Source organism: Eriocheir sinensis, chromosome 63 (assembly GCF_024679095.1).
Source record: "Eriocheir sinensis breed Jianghai 21 chromosome 63, ASM2467909v1, whole genome shotgun sequence".
Classification (NCBI taxonomy): Eukaryota; Metazoa; Arthropoda; class Malacostraca; order Decapoda; family Varunidae; genus Eriocheir; species Eriocheir sinensis.
Window position 1 is genome coordinate 7,805,974 of NC_066571.1, and position 7,500 is coordinate 7,813,473.

Sequence of the window (7,500 nt, forward strand, 5' to 3'; positions counted from 1 at the left end):
AAAAGGGAGAGAAAAAGATTACATGAGAGAGGGACGAACGGAGGAGGAAGGGAAGAGGGAAGAAAAGAGATAAGAATAAGATGAATGGAGGAGGAGGAGGAGGAGGAGGAGGAGGAGGAGAAAAAAGGGAGGTGAAGATGGAGAGAAAAGGGCGAGGGTGAAAGATAGCAGCGTGACACTAATGGAGAGAGAGAGAGAGAGAGAGAGAGAGAGAGAGAGAGAGAGAGAGAGAGAGAGAGAGAGAGAGCATCACCCACGCCTGTCGGTACATTGGAAGTGGGCCGTCGCTGAATTTAGTTATCGAAGTCACTATCGACACCACACACTGACTGACTGACTGACTGACTGACTGACTGACTGACTGACTGACTGGCGCCTCCATCTAGCGGCCGATCCCGTCAACCACTAGGAACCTACATGATATAATTTCTCTTCAACATTTCTGTGTGATTTCTCTTCTACAGTTATTCATTTACCTAACTTAATCTTCTAACTCTAAAAGGGCCATATTCTCAAAAATTTCGGGGGTCACAAATCTACATGATATAATTTCTCTTCACCACTTTCTGTGTAATTTCTCTTCTACAGTTTATCATCTATGTAACTGACTCTTTTTGTGACTCTATAAGGGCCAAATTCTCAAACATTTCGGGGGTCAAAAATCTTCATGATATACTTTCTCTTCACCATTTTCTGTGTAACTTCTCTTCTACAGTTTATCATCATCTAACTGAATCTTCTTGTGACTCTAAAATGGCTATATTCTCAAACATTCCAGGCCTCACAAATCTACATAATATTTCTCTTCATCATTTTCAGTATTGTTTCTCTTCTACAGTTTATCATCTGCCTTATTACTGGGTTCTCTTATATACTCAAACCCCATATACTCAAATATTTCGAAGCATAGATCCATATATTTGGCAAGGCTTTCGTGGAGGTTGTTGTGTTAGTATTTCCATTGGTATTTTTATGAGCCTGGTGATAGTTTGACAAGGCTGCTGCACCGTGGATAAGGACTCATGAAAACCCGACTAATTTCCTTTGTGGCGTTTGGAAGTGTTTGTTGTGAGCCGAAAGCGTGTGAGAGTGGGATTTAAACTATTGGTCCCACAAACGAGCGCTAAAGGATATGGTTCAATGTTTTCTTTTTCTTCGCTGTTAAACATTCAAACCTCAAACTATTGGTCCCACACACGAGTGCTAAGGGATATGGTTCAATGTTTTCTTTTTCTTCGCTATTAAACATTCAAACCTCAAACTATTGGTCCCACAAACGAGTGTTAAAGGATATGGTTCAATGTTTTCTTTTTCTTCGCTATTAAACATTCAAACCTCAAACTATTGGTCCCACAAACGAGTGTTAAAGGATATGGTTCAATGTTTTCTTTTTCTTCGCTATTAAACATTCAAACCTCAAACTATTGGTCCCACAAACGAGCGCTAAAGGATATGGTTCAATGTTTTCTTTTTCTTCGCTATTAAACATTCAAACCTCAAACTATTGGTCCCACAAACGAGCGCTAAAGGATATGGTTCAATGTTTTCTTTTTCTTCGCTGTTAAACATTCAAACCTCAAACTATTGGTCCCACAAACTAAGGGATATGGTTCAATGTTTTCTTTTTCTTCGCTATTAAACATTCAAACCTCAAACTATTGGTCCCACAAACGAGTGCTAAAGGATATGGTTCAATGTTTTCTTTTTCTTCGCTATTAAACATTCAAACCTCAAACTATTGGTCCCACAAACGAGCGCTAAAGGATATGGTTCAATGTTTTCTTTTTCTTCGCTATTAAACATTCAAACCTCAAACTATTGGTCCCACAAACTAAGGGATATGGTTCAATGTTTTCTTTTTCTTCGCTATTAAACATTCAAACCTCAAACTATTGGTCCCACAAACGAGCGCTAAAGGATGTGGTTCAATGTTTTCTTTTTCCTCGCTATTAAACATTCAAACCTCAAACTGATGGTCCCACAAACGAGCGCTAAAGGATATGGTTCAATGTTCTTTTTCCTTTTCTTCGCTATTAAACATTCAAACCTCAAACTATTGGTCCCACAAACGAGCGCTAAAGGATATGGTTCAATGTTTTCTTTTTCTTCGCTATTAAACATTCAAACCTCAAACTAATTTTCCCATAAAAGAATGATATGTGGTACAATGTTTTCACCTTTCCTATAGTCAACATTATTTAAATCTCTGAACCTTAATCCTTTCCCAACAGTTTTAATTTTCAATCAGATTTCTTTTTTAGTTATCTGTTCCAAAAACTCGAACTAAACTTTATGAAAAAATGCCTTATAACAATAGAAATAATATGCAATTTCATTTTACGACCAATAGCCACGTGAAACAATGGTTAAGTGACACTGTGTAGTTTCTCTTCGCTTTTAATCATTTCAATTTTGGACTCAACACATCACGGAGACTCACACTGAACACGGATACACTCGCATTTCAATTTTGGACTCAACACATCACGGAGACTCACACTGAACACGGATACACTCGCCAAGGGAACTGTGGGATGGATTACACCGCTCCCATGAAATAAAAATAACAGAAAACTTGGGCAGCAGATGACGGCACGTGTGGTTTCTCTTCCCTTTTAATCATTTCAATTTTGGACTCAACACATCACGGAGACTCGCACTGAACACGGATACACTCGCCAAGGGAACCGTGGGATGGATTATAACGCTTCCATGAAATAAAAATAACAGAAAACTTGGGCAGCAGATGACAGCACGTGTTGTTTCTCTTTCCTCTTAATCATTTCAATTTTGGACTCAACACATCACGGAGACTCGCACTGAACACAGATACACTCGCCAAGGGAACCGTGGGATGGATTATAACGCTTCCATGAAATAAAAATAACAGAAAACTTGGGAAACAGATGACAGACTGATCTAGACAGCACGTGGAGAGAGAGTGAGTGAGACTGTGAGAGAGATTTCCAAAGATGTTCACGACACTCATCATCGCAAAGTTCATATAAGTGCTACAGATCTCAAAGAATGAACACCATCTCTCTCAAAGGACCCCGGAAATGTTATATATGAACGATGAATACAATAGTCCAGGAACAGCTTGGTACGATTTCTCAACGGACTCACGGAATGTTGCATATGAACGATAAACAAAGAAATGCAACAAAAAACGTAGCGTATAAGAGGGAAAAATACATGGAATTGATGCTTTCTATAAAATTCGGTGAGTGTGTACGATTAGAATCACGAAGCGCCTGAAAAATGTGTTGCAGTTTTTTTTTTTTCTTCGGGCTGTTTGTGTTGCAGGTAATATTTGCTCTTTCCTGTTTCCTTCCCAGCGAAACAACACGAAACAGGAGCGAAAAAGTTGACGGTAATGCCCTCTTAAAACATGATAAACACACACACACACACACACACACACACGCACAGCCAACCAACACGATCTCTCTGTAAAAAGCAACAACACAAAAATAAAATAAAAACCACGTCGAATCCAATACTCTTTTCAAACACAAATGCTTAAAATAATAAAAGCAAGTTGGATGCACACACACACACACACACACACACACACACACACACACACACACACACACACACGCACACGCACTAACTAACTTCAATACCATTACTTTGCGTCCGTGAGTCAGCGAGAGTCGTTTATTTTCCGTGGGTAACTGACGCTGTAGATTCATGACTGACCACGAACCCGATGGAAAAAAAGGAAAATAAAATGAAAACAGCGAAATAATCAGTATATAAGAACACACACAATAATAATAATAATAATAATAATAATAATAATAATAATAATAATAATAATAATAATAATAATAATGATAATAATAATAATAATAATAATAATAATAATAATAATAATAATAATACCCCCTCCTTAACCCTTTACCCCTTTTTCGATATTTTTAGCCACTGGTCTTCGCTTGTTAGTATTTCCCGTATTTCTCCTTTTTTTCTAACTTTCCCACTTCATAAATATTAAAAGAAGTTCCATTTCACCAACTCAAAAAAACAACAGCATCTTCTAAACGCTTATTCATCATTAATCAACTTTTACATAGGCCTACTCCACTTCCAATTACTTTTTTTCTTGGCCTATTCGCTCCACACTATTACCAAAAGGGGAAAATTAACGTCCTTTGTGTGGCCATTAACCCGGAAAGGAGGTTCATGGAAAGCTGGCAGGGAACGGGTCTGGAATGGCATGTTGATACTCCTGGAACCAATTAATAAAGGGAATGGTCGAGGCAGGGAGGGCTGGTAATATGGGCGCAAGATTATTATGGAGTATATTCTGTTTTTGGAATGGCACTATTAAGAGGTCATTTCCCTATTAGCTTCATCAGTATTAACTTTTATATGAACTCTATTTATTGTATCTATGTATTTTTTTTAAAGCAGAGGAGTCAGTTCAAGGGCATAAAAAAAGGAAGTAAATGTGAAATAAAAGCCCGCTACTCACTGCTCCTAAAAAGAGTTTGAGGAGTGGCTGAAAGATAGGTCAATTTCGAGAGGTGTCCTGATACCCTCCTCTTTTCTCTTGCGTTGTGTTTTACTTAAGAATTCTAAGTAATTTTTGTATAAAGTGAATTGATTTGCTTTTTATTTTTAGTACGAACAAAGAAAACTAACACTGATATAAGGAAGGAAGGAAGCTTAGGCCACGTGTGAACTCTTTACATTTTTAGAATAGCAAACAAGACACTTCTCAAACCTAAAAAAGTGACCATGATTTCAATAATTCTTCTGTTCTCTTTGTGATCTATATACTATTTTTTGACCCCTGAACTGTCGCCTTCGATGTAAAAAATAAATAAATAAATAAATAAAAAATAAATAAATCCATGTTTATTTTTTCCTTCAAACCATTTCCGTGAAGTGAAAAGAAGTATTCCTGATTTTCCTTCTGTTTCTCACCATCAAAATGCAAACGGGACGAAACACTCAATCATGAAACAAAAGAGCATCAAACACAAACACAAACACAAACAAACACAAACAAACACAAGCACACACAGCAACAGCTCTTACACATCACGAGCTTCTTTTCACAACAATCTTTAAACGTGTGTGTGTGTGTGTGTGTGTGTGTGTGTGTGACGCAGGAGGACGAAGCGAAAAGGTAAAAGAAAAGAGAAGAAAAAAAGGAAAATATGAGAAGAGAAGAAGAAATAGAAGATAAAGAGGAGCAAGAGGAGGAAGAGGAGGAGAGGAAAAGGGGAAAAGAGAGAGAGAGAGAGAGAGAGAGAGAGAGAGAGAGAGAGAGAGAGAGAGAGAGAGAGAGAGAGAGAGAGAGAGAGAAATAATCGTATATACTTAGAAAATTAAATCAGTAACCATGTCTGTGTGTGTCTGTCTGTAGGTAGGTAGGCAGGTAATTAATCAAGTTAGTAGCAATAGGAGACAGGTAAATGGGTAGGTAGGCATAGGTAGGCATAGGTAAGTGTTAAGGAAAGCAGGCAAATAGGTATAGAATGATAGGGAGGTAGGTAGATAAGTAGATACAAGTAATATTAAGCATTCGGGTTTTTTTATAAGTTTCCTTTTTTTTGTGCCCATGAGCTGTCTCCTTTGTTGTAAAAAAAAAATGCAGGTAGGTAGCTGGGTATTAAGAAGGAGGGCAAGAAGGGAAGCAGGTGGGCAAGCAGGCAGGTAAGTGGGTTGATATACAGGTAAGCACTTGACCTTTCTCTTAATGGTAAGGTCACGATTGGCGGGCAGGTGAGCAGGGCTTTTTTCCTCACCTGCCCTTCCGCTCCGTGCACGTAATAGACGGACCATACATCAGGGGCTTAGTGCGTGTGTGTGTGTGTGTGTGTGTGTGTGTGTGTGTGTGTGTGTGTGTGTGTGTGTGTGTGTGTGTGTGTGTGTGTGTGTGTGGAGGGCAAGATAAAGGTAGGTATGGCGAGAAAGAGAGAGAGAGAGAGAGAGAGAGAGAGAGAGAGAGAGAGAGAGAGAGAGAGAGAGAGAGGAATGTGGCCCCCTCGAAGATTTGGCGTCCCAGACATAAACATTTATCTCCACAGTTTATAAGGTGTGTTATTTCCCCTCTGATCATGTCTCGCGGAGGAGGAGGAGGAGGAGGAGGAGGAGGAGGAGGAGGAAGGGAGATAGTACTGGTGGTGGTGGTGGTGGTGGTGGTGACGCAATGGCGAGACGAAAAAAAAAAAAAAAAAAAATAAAAAAAAAAGGAGCAATAATCTTTTGTAAACATCAGATCAAATACGTGTGTGTGTGTGTGTGTGTGTGTGTGTGTGTGTGTGTGTGTGTGTGTGTGTGTGTGTGTGTGTGTGTTACGTGAGGTCTGCGCCGCATATTCTTTTTTTTTCATGAATGTTTCGATACTTGGCATTTTTTCCCCTCTCCTCCTTCCCCTTCCCCCTTTTTCCCTTTAACTTCTCCCTTTCCCCTTACATTCATTCCCCTCCATTCCCCTTACTGTCCTTGTCCTCTCTTTCCCTTCCCTTCCCTCTTTAATATCCCCTCTTCCTCTTCCCTTCCCCCCCTCCCTTCCTCCTCCCTTTCCTTCCCCTTTTATCCAACCGCCTCAGTCAGCCCTTCACACACACACACACACACACACACACACACACACACACACACAATACCGTTGGTCACTTTTCTCCCCCCCACTTCCTGTTACTTATCCCCCTCACACCTGGTCTCTCTCTCTCTCTCTCTCTCTCTCTCTCTCTCTCTCTCTCTCTCTCTCTCTCTCTCTCTCTCTCTCATCTCCTTTCATCCTCTCTCTCTCTCTCTTTCTCCACTCTCTCTCTCTCTCTCTTCTCTCCTCTCTCTCTCTGTATTTCGTCACCCCTTCCCAGTACGTTCTCTGGGTACGTTCCGAGGCTCTGAACGTCGAAGAAGATTAAGAAAAGCAAAAAATAAATAAATAAAAAAAGTCTGTTGAGGTGAAGCCAATACTTTTTGAGCTTCGTTTCTGGGGGTTCGAAGCTTCAGTGAGACGCTTCGATTCCTTCTGAGAGACGAGACGAACACTTTTTTGGGGGGTATATTTCTTTTTTTTCTTTTTTTTTGTGGATTCTGATTCTCTTGTTCAATTCAAGTATCACGTTTTCTCCGATTTGATGTTATTTTTTGTTCATTTTTATTATTTCCTATTGTGTGTGTGTGTGTGTGTGTGTGTGTGTGTGTGTGTGTGTGTGTGTGTGTGTGTGTGTGTGTGTGTGTTATCCTTCTGATCTCTTTTATTCCACTGTTCTTCTTTATCTGCTTTATTCCTTCTTCTTCTTCTTCTTCTTCTTCTTCTTCTTCTTCTAGTTCTTCTCTTTGTTTCCTAGTTTCTTTTTCGTTTTTTTTTTCCTTTTTTTTTAATTCTCGTTCTTTTTTTTCTTTGTTGTTTTTTTCTTTTTCTTGTTTCTTTTCACTGTTTTTTTTTCTTTTTATCCATTTTGTTTTCATTTTCATTCTTTTTCTCTTCCTTGTTCTGGTTTATCTCCGTTTCCTAGTTATTTTCCT